Below are 17689 nucleotides of genomic sequence, written 5' to 3' on the forward strand. Positions count from 1 at the left end.
TAGAAGCATCCAGAGAGAAATAATTCATACTTGACCTTTTTCTTAATCTTTTCCTGCTCTTAAGTCCAGCAGCTGACTGTTCTTATTTCTTTCACCACCCTTCTTTCCACCACTTTCTCCTGCCACCCACTTTCACCTCATCTTCTTTTTCCTTATCTCCACCCCCTTCAATTTCCTGCTGCAGTTACTCCATCCTGTCTACTTTTCCTTTCTCTTTCTCCTCTCCATCTTCCCATCACTATCTCCTCTGTTCTTCGTCTCAGTGACAGACCATTGTGCTTGGTAACACAGTCGCCTCCAGTCAAAACATAACATACAAAATGTCTCGGCTGCAGTCTGATGAACACTGATAGTCACAGCTGAAATGTCACGGGTACCCTGCTCCCAACTCTGAGCACATCAATTTCTCTGCAGTCAGCTCTGAAAATAAAACTGGGCTTAGCGTATCAACCCTCTGCTGCACAGTGAAGTGCGAGCTTTGTCGTGTCTGGGTCCATTACATCCAAGTATTTTCATGCAAATGAACGATGTACTAATTTGGAACAGCTTAGTGGAAAGTACAAATGTGATAAAAAATACATTTTATATTCCCAAAAAAGTAATTCCACATGTTTAATGATGAAGCAGAGGGGTATTGACTGCAAATGAAGATGAATACATATTAGTGAAATTAAAACTGAAAGTTTAATATGTTCTGAGTCAGGAGAACTGGTATAAATATGCCACAAGCTATATGCTGTAGTTTTTGTAGTTACTGTTTTTGCTCACCAGTTGAATATTAACTTTGCTCCCTCACAGAAGACTTGTAGACCAGGACAATGGTCTTAATCCAGATAATGGCCTCTCCTCAGTGTTACTTCCAAGTCCTTGTTGCAGAAACAGACAGTCAAGCAATCACAGGTCTGGGGATAATAGACATATTTTTTAATGCCACCCCTGGTTGCACCATTTTGAAAATGTGTGAAATAATTGTGCAGTTTACACATTTTTTAAATTGCACCCATTTTTGTGACACAGTGGGGTTTTTGACCATCACATCCAGTCTACTGCAGTGTAAGGAAAAGCAAAGGTGAAAGAGGATTGTGAGGAAACAGAGATAAGGAGTTCTGCCCTTTATTTTAGTCTGAAAGTGGAGGAAGAGGAGGAGGAGGAGGGTGATGCGATGAGATGAGACATTCACTACTGCCCCTGAGGAGGAACAGCATTACTGGGGAAGCCTGATGAAAAGTGGAAGGCAGAGAATGTGAGTCTGTGTGTGTGTGTGTGTGTGTGTGTGTGTGTGTGTGTGTGTGTGTGTATTTAAAATCTCCCATCTTCTTAATCTTGCATAGACAACTGAAACTAATGAGACAAAATTAAATGTGTGCACACAATATTTCCATGTATGTTTGCACCTGCAACAATGCAAAAATGTATCTCAGTAGGATATGCATGCATATAAATATAGTACTGGTGTGTGTGGGCAGAGACCAGGATAATGAATGGCCCTCAGTTTACCTCAGCTCTCTCACAGCTCTGTGATTAACTCCCCCAGATATGTCCCAAATTAAAGATGTGGGTTTCAACTTTAACCCCAGTGAAACAGCTCAGCAAGGCACGGCCCTGCCCAGAGCCAGTGCAGCTGTTGTGGCCTGGCGATTAGAGTGCACTTCAGTTTGATCCAGAGCAAACACAGTGTGGTGAGGTTGACACTCCTAAAGGAAGATGAGGGCACAGCCAGTGAGCCTCAAAATATCACCATGGTGTCTTGGTGACCCTGCCACATGAGGAACTGCATCTTTACTGTTTGGGCTGTTTTGGACTGACTGGTGGTGACTTACATACTGTAGATAAATCTTTTCTAGAGTACAATGAAAATATATTATAGAGCAAACTGACTGAGATGAGCAATAACTAAAATTCAACACAACTATTTTTGCAGTGATGTAAATTTTCTGGTGAGTGAATGTAAATGATGTTATCAACATCATGTCAATCCATCTATTCCTTTTACTCCTTAGTCCAATTCAGAGTCGCAGAGAGCTGGAGCCAATCCCAGCTTACATTGGCCGAAAGGTGGGGTACACACTGAACAGATCTCCAGTCTATCACAGTGCTGACACATAGAGACAGACAAACACTCACATTCATACCTACAGGCACTTTAGAGTCAGTAATTAACCTAACCCCAACCTGCATGTGTTTGGACTGTGGGAGGAAACCGGAGTCCTCGAAGAAAACCCACGCAGACATGGGGAAAACATGCAAACTCCACCCAGAAAGGGCCCAAGTTCAAATGGGATTCAGACCTTTTTGCTGTAAGGTAACAGGACTAATGACCACATCACCATGCCACCCAACTTCATGTAGAAAACTGAAATAAAGGTGCATTTTTTTCTGATTGTTTGTTTGCAAAACTTACAAAAGGATTTAGTTGGGATCAGCTTTATGGAAATGTCTGTGCAATGTCTGTTTTAACTTTTGGTTTTGATCTGGACATGGGATTTCTGCCATTCAATGATTTTATGGGTTTGGGAACATAATTGTCATTCTGCCTTCATGTCCTTACGGTCATTGGCTGGTCAACACTGCACTTATGTGCTATTCTGACACAAATTCAAACCCACATAAACTGTTGCAGATTCTGCAGCTTTGCAAGCTGTAAAAGTGCTGTTTGTGCAGGTTTGTAATGATGCTGTATTTAAGTAGCAACAGTACTTTGTCAAACTTTTGGTAATTCAAAATACTTGTTCATCAGTATATTTACTATATATTTAGGCAAGTACTGACCAAGATTTTAATATACACTGTAAAAGATAGTTGACTTTATGGAAGAGTTTCTTTAATACAGCTTATATAATATACAATATGCAGAGTCACCAGTAAATGTGACCAAAATTTCTTTTGAGAATACAGATATTCCAGATGGCTTTAGTGTTTCAGAGCATCTTATTATTTTAAAGTCACATTTTTGACTCCCATAAAAATTCAATTGTAATAACTAGACTCTAATAACTAGGGTCTCATTTCAGACAACTTGACAAGTTTGTTATATAACAAAGAAATGGGTTAGGTTTTCTAGTGTGGCCCCAAATTGCCATTCAGATTGAAAGATTTACAAATGAAGAATTTACACATAAGCTTGTCGAATTTAGAGTATGCAGCCATTTTCCTGTTGTGTATGTATTCATGGTGATGTTGGGCACCTCAAGAAAGATGAAGAGACTATTTGTGTCTTGTTTCAGATAGACAAACAATCCTCTGGAGAAACTTCCAACATGTCTATTCTTTAGCCACTTCCATCCTGCCCTTTATCCTGGAAGTGCAGCGGAGCTACGGCCATTAAACATTTAACAGCTGACTTTTACTAGTTTCTCAGAGCAACAAAATCCTTTTCCCTTAGCACATGAATATACAAGGAGACTCTGTCAGTTCATGAGCGATATGAAGGCAGACCAGGGCGCGATTAGGCTGCTGGCTAAAAGCCGTCGTTGTGTAACCTTACATCACATCAGCTCCTGGTGCAGAAAGGCTCACTACTGGAACACTAACCCATTAAGCTACAATCTCTGCTGGCTTTTTTTTCTGTGTCACGGCTTCCTTTTCTGTGTCATCGCAGCTGGGATGCATGTGGTAGCGCCCAGATAGGTCTCGTGACTTGGGCCCAGAAATGTTGTCACTGCAGTAGCTGCTGGACACTCTGGGAGTCCGACACTCTGCAACAATGACAGGATTTTCCAAACAATTCTTCTAAGTGAGTGAAATGGTAGTGACCCACTGCCATCGCATCTGTACTGGGGCTTTGACATACAGTAGCACAGAATATTTCTGACAGTTTGTGCAGTATAATCTAACAAGACATTCTGTAGCTTGAGAAACAGACAACACAGCAAATATATCATTTTTAAACATAAAGTCGTTCCATTCTAACCTACATGCCTAGAACTATTTAAAGCTCTTTTCAATAGTTAATAAATCATTGCCCAGTAGTGCATTAAGAATCTGCGGCTACAATTGCAGCTTGTACTTAGGCACAGCAGTGCTTTGAGCCACATCTAGAATTAATCTGTGGGGTCAGGAAACAAAAGCACTGCAGTTGGGGACTTTATGAGTGTTTTATCAAGATCACAGGCTTGATCACAAGTTGACAAAATTTCCACTTGATGATGGTGATAGATGCAAAGCCAAGGGTTGCAGAATTATGACAATCCATTCTGACTGCGACATGAATGAATGAAAATTTGAATGGATTTGAAAGTCAGTAGGACAGATCTCATGGGAAGCATGAATGTCTGTAATAAATATTGTGTGGCAATTCATCTAGTTGTTCAGAAAGAGCTTTATTGTGCCGCAGATGGTGATAAGCAGCTATGACACGGAAATCAAATGAAATAAGAAAGAGGTCAGGTACAAACATTTCCCAATGGGAGTTGCCCAGTGAGGTCGTAGTGCTCTGCTGTTGTGTGACTTGCTTAAAGCCACCACAGTGGAATTCAGTGTTGGAGCGTATTACTCATTCATAGACTCCCCAGGTTGCCATGTACTGTATAAATACACGTGACAGGCCCACTTTTCTAACCTGTAGGCATCTGCTGCTCTATTTGCACACAAAAAAAAATGAGTCAGGAAATCTATGCTTTGGCTTGTAGCTGAATTTAATTAAATTTTACAATATAAAGTGCTGTGTGTGTAGGTGCTACTAGCATGGGGCCACAGGATAGCAAGTTCACTGCTGAATGCTGAAAATAAATGGAATCACAACGCAAAATTTAAAATGTGGCTTTAATGACTTTGTCTGCTGTAGTTCCATCAGGTCAAAAACTGTGGCTGAGCGCAACCTCTCAAAGCCTGAAGGACTGGAGACTCTTAGTTATTTGATTCATTTTCAAATTAAGAAACTCCTTGTTTTACGAGATTTTTGTGCCACACTAAGACTTCAGAGGAGCTAAAAATAGTAACTGTGGGATACCATAAAGCACATGTACTATTAGACAAAACTGCCTCACGGGCATTTTTATTTCTTGAAAGCACAAGTGAGTCTTGGAAGACAAACATTTCGATTTCAGAGTCCTTTTTCTTATACTTCAGGATTTTGTCTGTGTCCCCTTGTGAGCTAAAATAAAAATATTTAAGCGTTATCTGATTTATTAAGCCTTGGTTTTATAGTTTAGGGTAAAATTAGTTTTAGGCTGTGGTTAGGCATTTAGTTAGGGACTAGGAAATGCAGTATGTCAGTGGATGTCCTCACAACTACAGGTTGCAGTCACAAACATGCAGTCAAGCATGTTCGTGACTGCATGTTAACCGAATGTGAAAATATATGACCTTGTTTGTGTGGTTCAGTATATCAGTGGAGTCAGCTCGTCCCCATGGGACTCATAGTGCTACAGGCTGCCCTATAAGTTTTATTAAGCAGTTGCTCCTTGGGGCCACATGAAAACACAGTTGAGCTTGTTTTCAGCAGACAGAGCATCATAGTGTTGTTGATACTTGGCTCTCACAGGTTCTCAGATCATCTTGCCATCTCTCTGGGGTGTATTTATATTTACAGATTCTTTTATAAAGGGCTACTTTCTTTGCCAACCTCCAATGTTGGTAAGTAAAAAAGTACATTTACTGAAGTACTGTAATTAAGTACATTTTTGAAGTATTTTTTCTACTCCCTATGCTGTTTTATCCTTCTGCTCCACATTTCATACACAAATATTAGGCTTTTTACTCCAGTACTGTACATGTTGAACACTATAATTAAATGTTACTTATCAGTAAAGAGAAAACTAATATACAATAACTGTGATAATCAATTAATTTTCTAAGGCAATTTCTAAGTAAAAATGCCAGACTTGCAGCTTTTGAAATGAGACAATATGCTGATTTTCTGTGTTCTTTTGCAAAAGGACACATAATGATTTGATAATGTCACATTATTTACTAAACATTATTGTGAGAAAATAATCAGCAAATTATGAAAACATATTTTGGTTGTTGTTGCTTCATGCTGAATAGCTTTAAATATTTATATGTTAGGGCGTAAATGAAAATAAATCAATGATTTAAAAAAATGCAAAAATATTATATGGAGTAGACTATTCTGCAAATAATAAAAACTTTATTTTGTAGTATTTTGACCTTTTCTTATTACTTTAATAATGGGTCTTGCACCAAGCCTCATATTATCTAACATCTAGAAAGCAGGACACCTGCAGGCTAAAACAAGGCCTTTCCGCTCTGTGATTAATGATGCCGTTGCTTGTTATCCTGCCTCGTTGTTTTTTTGTTTTTTTTTAAATACTCAATTCATCATTGATAAAGCTGTCTGATACCATTTGTGCATTGTATTTGAACGCGGTGGCAGATGGGATGCTCTCTGTGCTCATCACGTCTCCGGCAACACTGGGGGAGAGATAGACGATGGCAGCACAAGATACAGAGAGGACACGTGACAGTCTGTAGAAAACCCTGTGGCAGCTCCCCCGCCCAGAGCTCCCCCTGCCTCTCTGTCTGAATTAAATGGAGCCTGTCTTCTTCCTCACAGCTGTAGTTGAGCTGTAACACTGTCAAATGAATGACAGACACACACATTGTTCCTCACCCAGAGTGCTCCTTCTTGTGCAGACATTCTTACAAAAATGTTGTGTCATTTTATAATTTTTAATCCCAAAACAATTGCTTAGCAAAAGCATATATGCTAATAATAATAGCCCATCTGACAGATGTGATTGTTACTATTTCATATTGTGTTTTGAAAGGGAGGGACAGGATGTGTTAGGCATGACAAGTCCTGGATACACTTAATGTATTTTGGTGCCTGTCTGAAAAATGTCTGCAAAATGACTCCCATTATTCTGGAGGGAAACCACAGGCACACACACACACGTTTGTTTTCGTTCCTCATGGGGACAGTGACAATGACTTACATTCTTTTTCCAGGGACTCACTCTAACCTTAACCATAAGAAGTACTTGCCTAACCGTAACCTCACCCCAACCTGAAACCATGTCATCACTATAAAATCCAATGATATACATGGTGGGGACCTGCATTTGTTCCCCACAAGGAAGGCACAATGTCAGTAATACAAGGCGCACACACACACATACCACAGATACATAAAGCAAGCCAAAAATGCTTACACACACACAAACACTAATAGACACAGACATCAAATAAAACATTAATTAGAACCACAAAAACTCCACTGGCATGTAGATGTAAGATTCACATTACAATAACCTAACACAGAAATATTCCCATAAGAGCAGACCATTGGTCTTTCAAGTTTATTTGTATTAGTCTTTAATGAGGTAAATGCTAAATGAGGACGGTAATTTAGGGAAACCAGAGCTGGATGGTGCATTGTTCTCTTTCAAGCTTGAGTTTAAACCGATGGTGGTGTGGATGGTCCCGGCGGTGTTGAGCTGTGAGTTGAAGATTTCACCAGATGACATGGTTTTAAACATGAGTGCATCTCTAGCAGGGACACACATGTACACACTGAAAAGTAAATAAGCATTCATACACTTATCTTGGCCACTAGAGCCAAATAAAGGAAAGAAATCAAGTCTCTTCTTTCATGACTGCAATAGCCAATTTGCATTTGTGAACATGAAGAACCCACTCTCACGAGCCACAGAACACCGGCGCTAATCAAGGATTTCCCCCAGCAGAGCCAGAGCTGCTCTGTGCTTTGATATCCAAATGAGCTTTGTGTACAGCTGAACTGTCTGAACCAGAAAATGCCTGTATTCCCTTCAAATTGCTCTCAGCATGTCCACACAGTGAACAAAAATCACACTAACATTTGCTGTCTAACAAGCAGCAGCATTTGTCTCTTGATTTTACTTTATTAAGAAAATCTTGCTTTTATTTAAAAAATAATAATATATTCACGATGATGCCACTGACAGGGAATGTTTCTTCTGTCACTGAGCAGTGCCATCGGAGCAGCTGGGTTAAGGGCCTTGCTCAAGGGCACCACAGTGGTGCTGATGAGGACTGAACACAAGCTCACTTCTCTAAACTTTGCGCCACTGCTGGCCCCATCTAAGGGACACAGATAAGACCTTGGAGGCAAAAGTCCCCAAGTTCAAGAGTGAATGTCCACACTCGACTAGTCAAAGCTTTTAAAAAATAAAATACAATACAACATTCTGTCCAGAGCATCAAAACAAGACATCACTGCATGACAAAATAAAATACATGCAACTGCTTCTGGAAGGGGTGCGAAGGTGTGGGTGTGTATGCATGTAGAAATCAATGCCTGCCTGAGTGAATGAGTGAATACATTAGAGCCCACACAGTGCCCATATTTCATCATTATAAAGATAAATACTTGGCAGGAGAAGACAGATTGACAGGAAGCCCTGGAGGCTCAAACCACCCAATATCGACCTTCAAGCCACTCAGGTGGTACAACAGTCTCATCTATCTATCTATCTATCTATCTATCTATCTATCTATCTATCTATCTATCTGAACTTTAATACACACACATACAAATATACTCTCTATATACACAAAACACAAAAAACTCTCATCAGCATACATGACTGGTACACTGCAAGGATTTATGCCTTTGTGCAGAAGAACATGCACATCCACAAGCATATACAAAGCTGTATTTTTAAACATTGTTTTAAATGGTGTCACTGTCTGTCTATTTTACATGCAGACACACACACACACACACACACACACACACAGTAGGAATCTCCGGAGCCTCTCAGACAAGAATTCCTGATATTCCAGCAGATTCACATGGAAGCAGATTTGCTGCACATTTATGCGATATGTCCAAACATTCAGACAACATACTGGGCTCTGACAGCAAAGCTGGACCTCCTGTAGTAAGTGGCAGCTACAGGGGGTAGTGAGACAGCAACTACAGCATTATGCAATCCAATGCAACAGCCCTGCAACAACTACTGCAACTATCAAGCTTACTGTGCTGTTGAGGAGAGTTGTCTTGCCTTGTCTGGCATTTTAAAAACATTTTGTTCTTTGACTGAAAGCAGCATCACTAGTGCATTATAAACTACACAAACATAAATTATAAACACAACAATTTTGTTTTTGCCCCCATTTTTCATGAGCTGAACTCAAAGATCTAAGACTTTTTCTATGTACACAAAAGGCCTATTTCTTTCAAATATTGTTCACAAATCTGTCTAAATCTGTGTTAGTGAGCACTTCTCCTTTGTCGAGATAATCCATCCACCTCACAGGTGTGGCATATCAAGATGCTGATTAGACAGCATGATTATTGCACAGGTGTGCCTTAGACTGGCCACAATGAAAGGCCACTCTAAAATGTGCAGTTTTATCACACAGCACAATGCCACAGATGTCGCAAGTTTTGAGGGAGCATGCAATTGGCATGCTGACTGCAGGAATGTCCACCAGAGCTGTTGCCCGTGAATTGAATGTTCATTTCTCTACCATAAGCCATCTCCAAAGGTGTTTCAGAGAATTTGGGAGTACATCCAACCGGCCTCACAACCGCAGACCACATGTAACCACACCAGCCCAGGTCCTCCACGTCCAGCATCTTCACCTCCAAGATCGTCTGAGAACAGCAACCCGGACAGCTGCTGCAGTAAGAAATATCCTAATAATCTATAATAATGTACATAGGCTGAATAAAATCATCTGAATTCACATTTTATAAGACTAAGACTGGATCCAAATGATCAGCATATAATGACATTGCAGACATGATGATGTTTAGCACATCAGATGTTTACCATGTTGAACATCTTGCTTTTATTGTGTAGATGTGATGCTGATGTCACTAGTTTTGCAGGTATTTAATCATAAAACAAAGCAATGTACCGATTAAAATGTTTGGCCAGATAGTACTGCTAGACTAAATAGAGGAGATCAGCAAAGTTATAATAAATCATTCTGAGGGGAACCTGAGTATGTGCAAAAATTTCATAGCAGTCTGTGTCCTGAAAGTGGTTTTTCACTCAGAGCTGGTGCGTCTTGGCTCACAGTGACCTTTGGGAAGTCCTCTAGGAAAAAGATGCTTAACAAACATTATACATTTGGCCAAATTTCCAGCCCAGCACCTAATCATGTCTATGGCAATGAATCAGGGTCTTTCATTTAGTTATGATCATATTAAACCACTGTATGTATCTGCTTTGTTTTTGCACTTTTGTGTATCCTAGAGATCTGTCTCTGTAGGATCATCTACCAGACTCATTCGTACTTTAGGGCCTCTGAAGTGACGATTCAGAAGCATTTTATCCAGTCTTTGTTACATGGCAGGAAATTGGGGCCACTCAAGCCTCTTAACGCAGACAGCAGCTGTGGATACTCAGTTCATAAGAATCATTTCTGAAAGAAATATCAACCTCCACCATTTGAATAGGTCGCAACACAGCCTTAGAAAATCAGGATATTGTGTTCAATTAGCTATTGTTGGGAATGGCTGTTCATCTGGGTAATATTTAGATTTGGGTCCTTTGGTGTTTAATCATGCTCCAGTGAGATGGTATTCTGTGTGTGTGTGTGTGTGTGTGTGTGTGTGTGTGAGTGTGTGTGTGTGAGTGTGTGTGTGTGTGTGTGTGTGTGTGTGTGTGTGTGTGTGTGTGTAGCACTAGTGATGATGAAGGAGCTCTGTCTGTGATGAGGAACTCACACTCACATTCACACCTACAAGCAATTTAGAGACCCCAACTTACCTAAACCATATTTTTTCACAGTCCAAAAAAAATCTTAATGATATTTTTTTTAAAACACTATTTTTTTTCAGTCATGTTAACCTGAATGGACAGAAACTGGACAAATGCAGATTTCTATTTCAGTTTTTCTATAATGCCATCTGTTTTCAGTATGGTTTATGAGCCATACAGTAGCTATAGCTGCAAGGTTAGCATTGTTAGTTCCATTAGGTTGGTGTCTCCAATTTACTTTTTTAACTAATAACATCCCTGTAACATGACCTGATGGCTACATACATTTACAGGAGGCCTGACATGATTTTGTGCTAAAAGGCTAGCTTGGGTCTTTCTAAAGCTAGCAGGACCCAGGCAGGTAATGGATGTTGAAATGGAAAATGTTAAGCTTACACCCATATATACAATTTGATTCATGATGCAATTTGACTGCGTAGCTTAACATTTCCCAGACTTAGGTTCGATTTATGTTTCATTGATCACACAACTGTTGCACTTTAAACAGTACAAGAGAAAAGGCTTTTAGGATGATGACTAACAGATGAATGTGGTAAATGTAACAATCTTGCATGCAACGTCCGGTTTCTGGATGGTGAATGGTAAATAGTAAATTAGCCGTTTTAATTACATTATCGTGGCAGCAGAAGGCAAAAGTAATAGGCTAATTGAAATTAATCAAAATAAATCAAAGGGTGTTAGTAATGAAAGAGTTATTTATTACAAAACAGCCTGTCATTAGAATATTTACGATAAAACGTTAAATTTTAAAAGTAATCTTTACACCACAAAGGGAAAACACTGGTTTTTCCTTATTGTGAATCTTTTTTTTTTTTTCATTGCATTACATGTTTGCTGTTCTTATTATACCAAGGGCACAGCGTAACTAAATGGCAAGCCCCAGGTAAAAACTGGCAGTGTAAGCAATTATACCTCGAAATAATTTTCTCTGGCTTGATTTATTTCCAATGAACACTTAGAGAGGATTATGAAGCACAGCCAGTGCAGAATAATGAATTTCATCAAGTGGTAAAGCAGGAGAAGAGAAAATAAGATCCAAGCATCCATGTAGCGTCTACCTTATGTTGAGCAGCCCAGGGAAGTGTTTTCCAGTCAATTCCAGACAAGATATTCATTATAGTCACAAACCTCCATGTCAGCAGAACAAGAGAGCAAGACTAGAGCAGCCATCACCAGTGGCTCTGATTTCATGCTCCAAGCCACATTTTCCCAGTTGCAGAAACTCGTCCCCCAACCCCCACCCTTGTTTTTCCATTGTCCCTACCGTTTTTCCCCTCAATGTCAGCCCACAAGCGTGACTGTATGCAGAAAGTGGCCATCACACTGAGGAGGGTGAACCTCTCCTGAGCCATGAGCTAAGGGAAGGGGGTTAGGGTTTCATCACCAGATGACAGCTGTATCTGCCAGAATGTATGTGTGTGTGTACCATTAATGTGGTTTCATCTATGGGGAAAATGCTTTAGTGTAGCTATAATACAGAGCTATGAGATAATATCATCTCCTTTGTCTTCCTTTTTCTTGGGGGGGGGGGTTAACTCAGTGGCCTTTTTCAAGGTGGCTAGCCCATCTGGTCTGATACCACAGAAGAGCTACTGTAGCACAAATTGCTGATGACAGACAGGAGTCAGAACAATAGAGGTGCATAGGTGCAGAGCAATCAAAGTGCCCATCCTGATGCCTGTCCACGGCTGAGAGTGCCTGCCATGGGCATGAGACTGTCGGACCTGGACCATGAAGCATAGAGCAAGGTAACAATGGTGGTGGAAAATCTAGTGACATTTCATAGTGACTTTACTCCAGCTTCCATGCCATCCCAAACCCTATAACCTTAAAAATAAATTAGAAGAAGAAATTACATAAGTAAATAAATAAAATTACCAAAAGGCAACTCTGAATGAGCAAATATATGTATGAACAATTTAAAACGTTTTAAAAAGAGAGAACAAAAGAAAAACACTTCTGAATAAATCCAGTGAGAGCACCATCACCTCCAACAGCGTGAATAACTATGCAGGCCAGTGACCTGCTACTACATCACACAGGGCGAGGACAAGGTTAGATTAGCAAAAAGGGGGAGCAACAGAGCCAGCCTTAGAATGAATCGATATTGAAACATCACTGAAACCACTGCAGCCATCACCGTGTCTCTAAAGGCCAGGCACGTAGACACAGATACATCAACACTCATACACACACACACACATGTCCACATGCACATACATGCACACACACACACACACACCTTCATTTTGCCGCAGATATGTGGTAACTGGTAACCAGGAGGGAGAATGAGGTAATGGAGAAAAAGCCCATGGCAGACATTGAGACAAGAGGAGAGGAGTGTCTCATCTAATGAGCTATTGACATTTGGAGACGATGAATTAGGGGACTCATGCTTAGCTGCAGAATTGAAAAACATCAGTATCTCATTTGCCTTAAAAATGCAAACTAAAGAGACACATTGGCATGGACATACACTAGAAAAAAATAAATAGTTTTTTTTTGGACAAAGGATGTCACAGACAAGCCAGGGAGATTAGAAATTAAAAATACCACATTTAAAGACAAAAAGCACATGATTGGATTGTAAAAATTCAATTATGGTTGAATCAATAAGTAAATTATGCATCATGGGAGAGATCAGATGTTAGTAGGAGACATAGACATGACCTGGATTCCAAAACCTGTAGGAAACATCAGTAAAAACTGCACAGTGTGGGCTACTCGTTTCCTTTTACAGTACATGTCTCTAATAAGGTTTCAACAGAATTCCAACCCAGTAAAGCCTTGTGTTGAGGCGACATGGGTAACCACTGCTCCATCGTGCCACTTCAATAATACGCTTCATTTCATTAAAAAGAAATCCTGTAATTATTATAAAATTTGTATTGTTTCAATTTGAGCCATATTTACACAGTTACGGCAATGTCGACATTAGTCTGAGCTGAGCTGAGACACGTTGGTCTGTTGGTTTGTCAGTGCACTGCTTTGGTCCAGACTGATAAATCTCCACAACTAAGATGGAAATGACAGTTTGAACACACAAAGATGTTGCTCAGACAATGAATCCTTCTGACTTTGGCATTATAAGTATAGCCTCACAAACATGATAGCATGACTTACTTACTCTTGTTATGAAAGAGCATGCAGTCACGACCACAGTCATTTGTGGTTAGTTCCTCTCTAGACTAGTTCTGTAATTTCATCTTCTAGTGAGTCCTAATGGTTGTATTTCTGAATAATCTCACATGTTTATTGGAATATACATAATAAATAGTCAGAAATGTTGTAAAGCCTGTTCATGTAGGTGGAAGGAAGCAATATCAATAAATATTTTACAGTATTAGTGAAACAGCTGAAGGAGTCATTCAAAAGGACACTTGGTTTGTTCGGTTTGTTCTTCTGAGATTGATTTCAGTCTGGATGATGGATGAACATCTGTACCAAACAGCAAGTGTTGATTTATTGCTTTGCAGAAGGCAAAAAAAATCCAGGATTTGATGCAGCCATGGTTGATACTAGCTTTTATTTTAGGGGAAATCTTGAAACAAATATTCAGGTGAGTGTGCCTTGTGAGTGTGATGAAACCACTTTAAATAGGCTTCAAGGTGAGATGATCTGAGCCATTTTTCATTCATTGTCAGTTAAGGGCTTTTGATGCATTAGCCCAAACTCCAGTCAGACATACATGGTTGCTGAGACATCCCACTAAAGAGTAATTGACTAGAACTCCAGCCAACAGACACGGGAAAGTCTCTGAAGAGCGGCTGCCTCTTTGGTTCTTAAACATATTACCATTGATTTTTCAATGTTCTCTTGTCATCACAAAGTCTACAGGCCATGAATCAGGAAACATTACTGAACAAAGGGATGTGAAATATTTTGTGATATTTCATGTATCTACTACAAGTGTGCAGCATTTCAATTTACATATTTAATTATGTAGTCTCTTTGTAATGAAGTTGAGTCTTTCCAAGACCAAAAACATTTGTAATCATAAAATCACTCAACTAATATACAGGAATAACAAAGCCAGATACCCAATAATTAGATAATACAAAATACTACACAAAACACCACAATAAGCCTTTAAAATGTTCAAGGAGAATCAAAGAATTAAGGCCAGTGTGCAGTTCATTCTGCTTAAAATGAGCAAAGTAGTGGAAACAATTTAGGCGAAGGTTTAAAACCTACAATGAGAGAAAAGATGTGAGGCTTCAATGGTTCAGCTTTATCAGTAAATACGATGAAATGATTGTTCTTTGTTTAGGCGTGGCACGGGGATGCAGTGGTTAGCAATACTGCCTCACAGCAATCGGGTTCCAGGTATAAATCCTATTTGAACCTAGGATCTTTCTCCATGGAGTTTACATGTTCTCCCCATGTCTGTGTGGGTTTTCTCCCACAGTCCAAAAGACATGCAGGTATTGTGATCACGGAGGGAAAAGAGGTAGATAATGTTTGGATTTGGTTTACGAGGTTCACTTGTGGAGATAACCATGTACTTGTTCTTACTGGCAAAAAAATAGACTATAGATGAGTCAGAACCCAGTGTGAGTTCCCATAAAGTTGCATCTTCTGTATATAAATGGAATTTGAAGTACCTATAATACATTATGTAAGTACAAATATTAAAAATAGTAATGCACCAACAATAGAGCCATATGGCTCCCCATCACTGGCCTTGGCAGCACCACCATCAGCCACGGAGGTTTAAAAAAAACATGAGTGTGACATCATCTGGAACTAAATACTTTTTTGAGTTTGGTGATCAACTGAATCAAACGGTAAAACATCAGCACTGGAATACACTGCTTCCAAATTTCTGCCCTGGACAAAAAAAAAAAAAAACACACACCGGCTGTCAGCGTTAAAGAGTCACACTGCTGTCCAAACAGTTAAGCCACACGTCTGTGCAACTATATAAGTGTGTAAACAAAGACATAAACTGTTCTGCATTGCTGCCTGTGTAAATAAAGGTGGAATCTGTTGTGAACAAACTGCCTCTTTTTCCTTATGCAAACATAAAGAAATACCACAGGGGAAAGCTCACAAACACAGGAGGGCGGGTTATCCATGTTATTAAAAAATTATATATTCAACAATGATTAAAAGGAAAACAAGCAAGGTTATAAAAATAATTTTCTATTAAAAAGACAGTAATCTCTGTTAACTCATGGGATATACTGAAAATTTGAAATAGTCTAAGAAAACCTAAAGCACTTGAATAGTACAGTCTAATAAAATATAATGCACATAATTTAAAGCAAAATATGTATAAAGACGTCATTTCAAATAAAATATGCGTAAGATGCATTATCTGAACATCAACGCAGCATCAGTATACATCATCAAAATAGATAAATTACAGACAGGAAATGGCAGATGATGAATCCTTGGAGGGCAAACGTAACCTTGCACTCCAAACTGTCAATATTCCCCTGACAGTGAAGCTCATGTTCACTCCCTGTCCAGAAAATACATTAGACACCAATGATATCCTGGGCCCAGGCCTTCAATCCATTCGACACAAGCACTAATCTGTTAATTGAACTGGAGAAGGAGAGAAAGAGGAGGAGATGGAGGGATGGCATTCCTGAAGAAAAAAATAATCTTTTATAATGGGTTCAGGGACCTTGAGCAGATGAAAGCTTGCTGATGTTTGGAGTCCCTCCCTAAGAATGTATCTGTGTTTGTTGTTGGCAATTTCTCAGAGGGTCTTATGCTGCTTTTGCACATTAAAGATCTGAAATTGTGTAATTGATATTCAGGTCCTTAAAGAAGACAGGCTTGGACAGTTTTACCCAGAAAAATATTTTTTCCCTGGAAAATAAGATGGTAGATTGTTGAAGATACAGACTACATATGACCTAGTGGGACATTCTAATATTACTCTCAAACTATAATTAGTCTGAGTTATATGCAATATTACACAATAAAACATCTGTTGAAACCAACGTCTTCATCAAATAGCCAATTTTAAATCATGAAAATCAGCAACAGACCAGAAGCACACACAGCTTTTACATATGTTTGGTCATATTGCATAACTCCCTGTTAAAGCTTATGCTGCCATGTTTTTTGCATGTTCTCAGAGCTATAGTGTGGATCACATTTTGTAAAACACAAAGTGAGTGCTTTGATCTGACTCAAACCCACGTGGTACCAAACCGCCTTCCTACTTCTCCAAGGGGACTTGGACAATCCGAAGAAACCTCAGACTTGAGGAGTCTGGAGGATGACAGAAGGCATTATTATACAGGGAGGATAATAAATGCAAAAGTGTTTTGGTATTACTACGCTTCTCAACCACTAAAGTGATTAAGAGTCTGATCAAGGCTGCAGTGTAGGTGATAAGAGTCAAAAACAAGAACAAGAAGTGAGTCACACCGTCTAAACCCTTCATCATTCTCACCAGCAGACATGTAGCATCCTCCTCTGCTTGACACATCCCCCAGAGACATAAGGAGCTTAGATGATGCTGTATATTTTCTCCTCTAAAAAAAAACAAGCATTAAAATAAAAAAAAATGAAGCAATGGTGGTGCTCACAGTCTGCCTGTTTTGTTGACCCCTGATGAAACACACTTGTGTTTAGGGTTATTTTTTTATATGGATAGTTGGTGTTTCAACTATTTTGATAATGGACTAATCTCAAGAAAACTTCACATTGTTTTCATAGACCAAATAATTAATCAAAGAAATAATCAGCAAGTTCACCAATAATAAAAACTATTTGCAATAATTATTTACACTATACCCAAACCAAAAGAGTACTGTTGAGAATAATACAAACATTGATATTTCATAGTTTAGTTAATTTTTTTTTTCCACAGGTACTGTACAGGCAAGTTGCATAAACTAGTCATTCCTCTCCTGACAAACTATGGAATAGCTTAAATTTTAAAACATATTTCTAATATTATTGGTTAACATATACACCAATTCCTATCAGTCTGATTCTGAAATGAGCTAATACCAGCCACAATACTGGTCAAGCTTAATGCTGCT

The sequence above is a fragment of the Mastacembelus armatus genome, chromosome 5, assembly GCF_900324485.2.
Source record: "Mastacembelus armatus chromosome 5, fMasArm1.2, whole genome shotgun sequence".
Classification (NCBI taxonomy): Eukaryota; Metazoa; Chordata; class Actinopteri; order Synbranchiformes; family Mastacembelidae; genus Mastacembelus; species Mastacembelus armatus.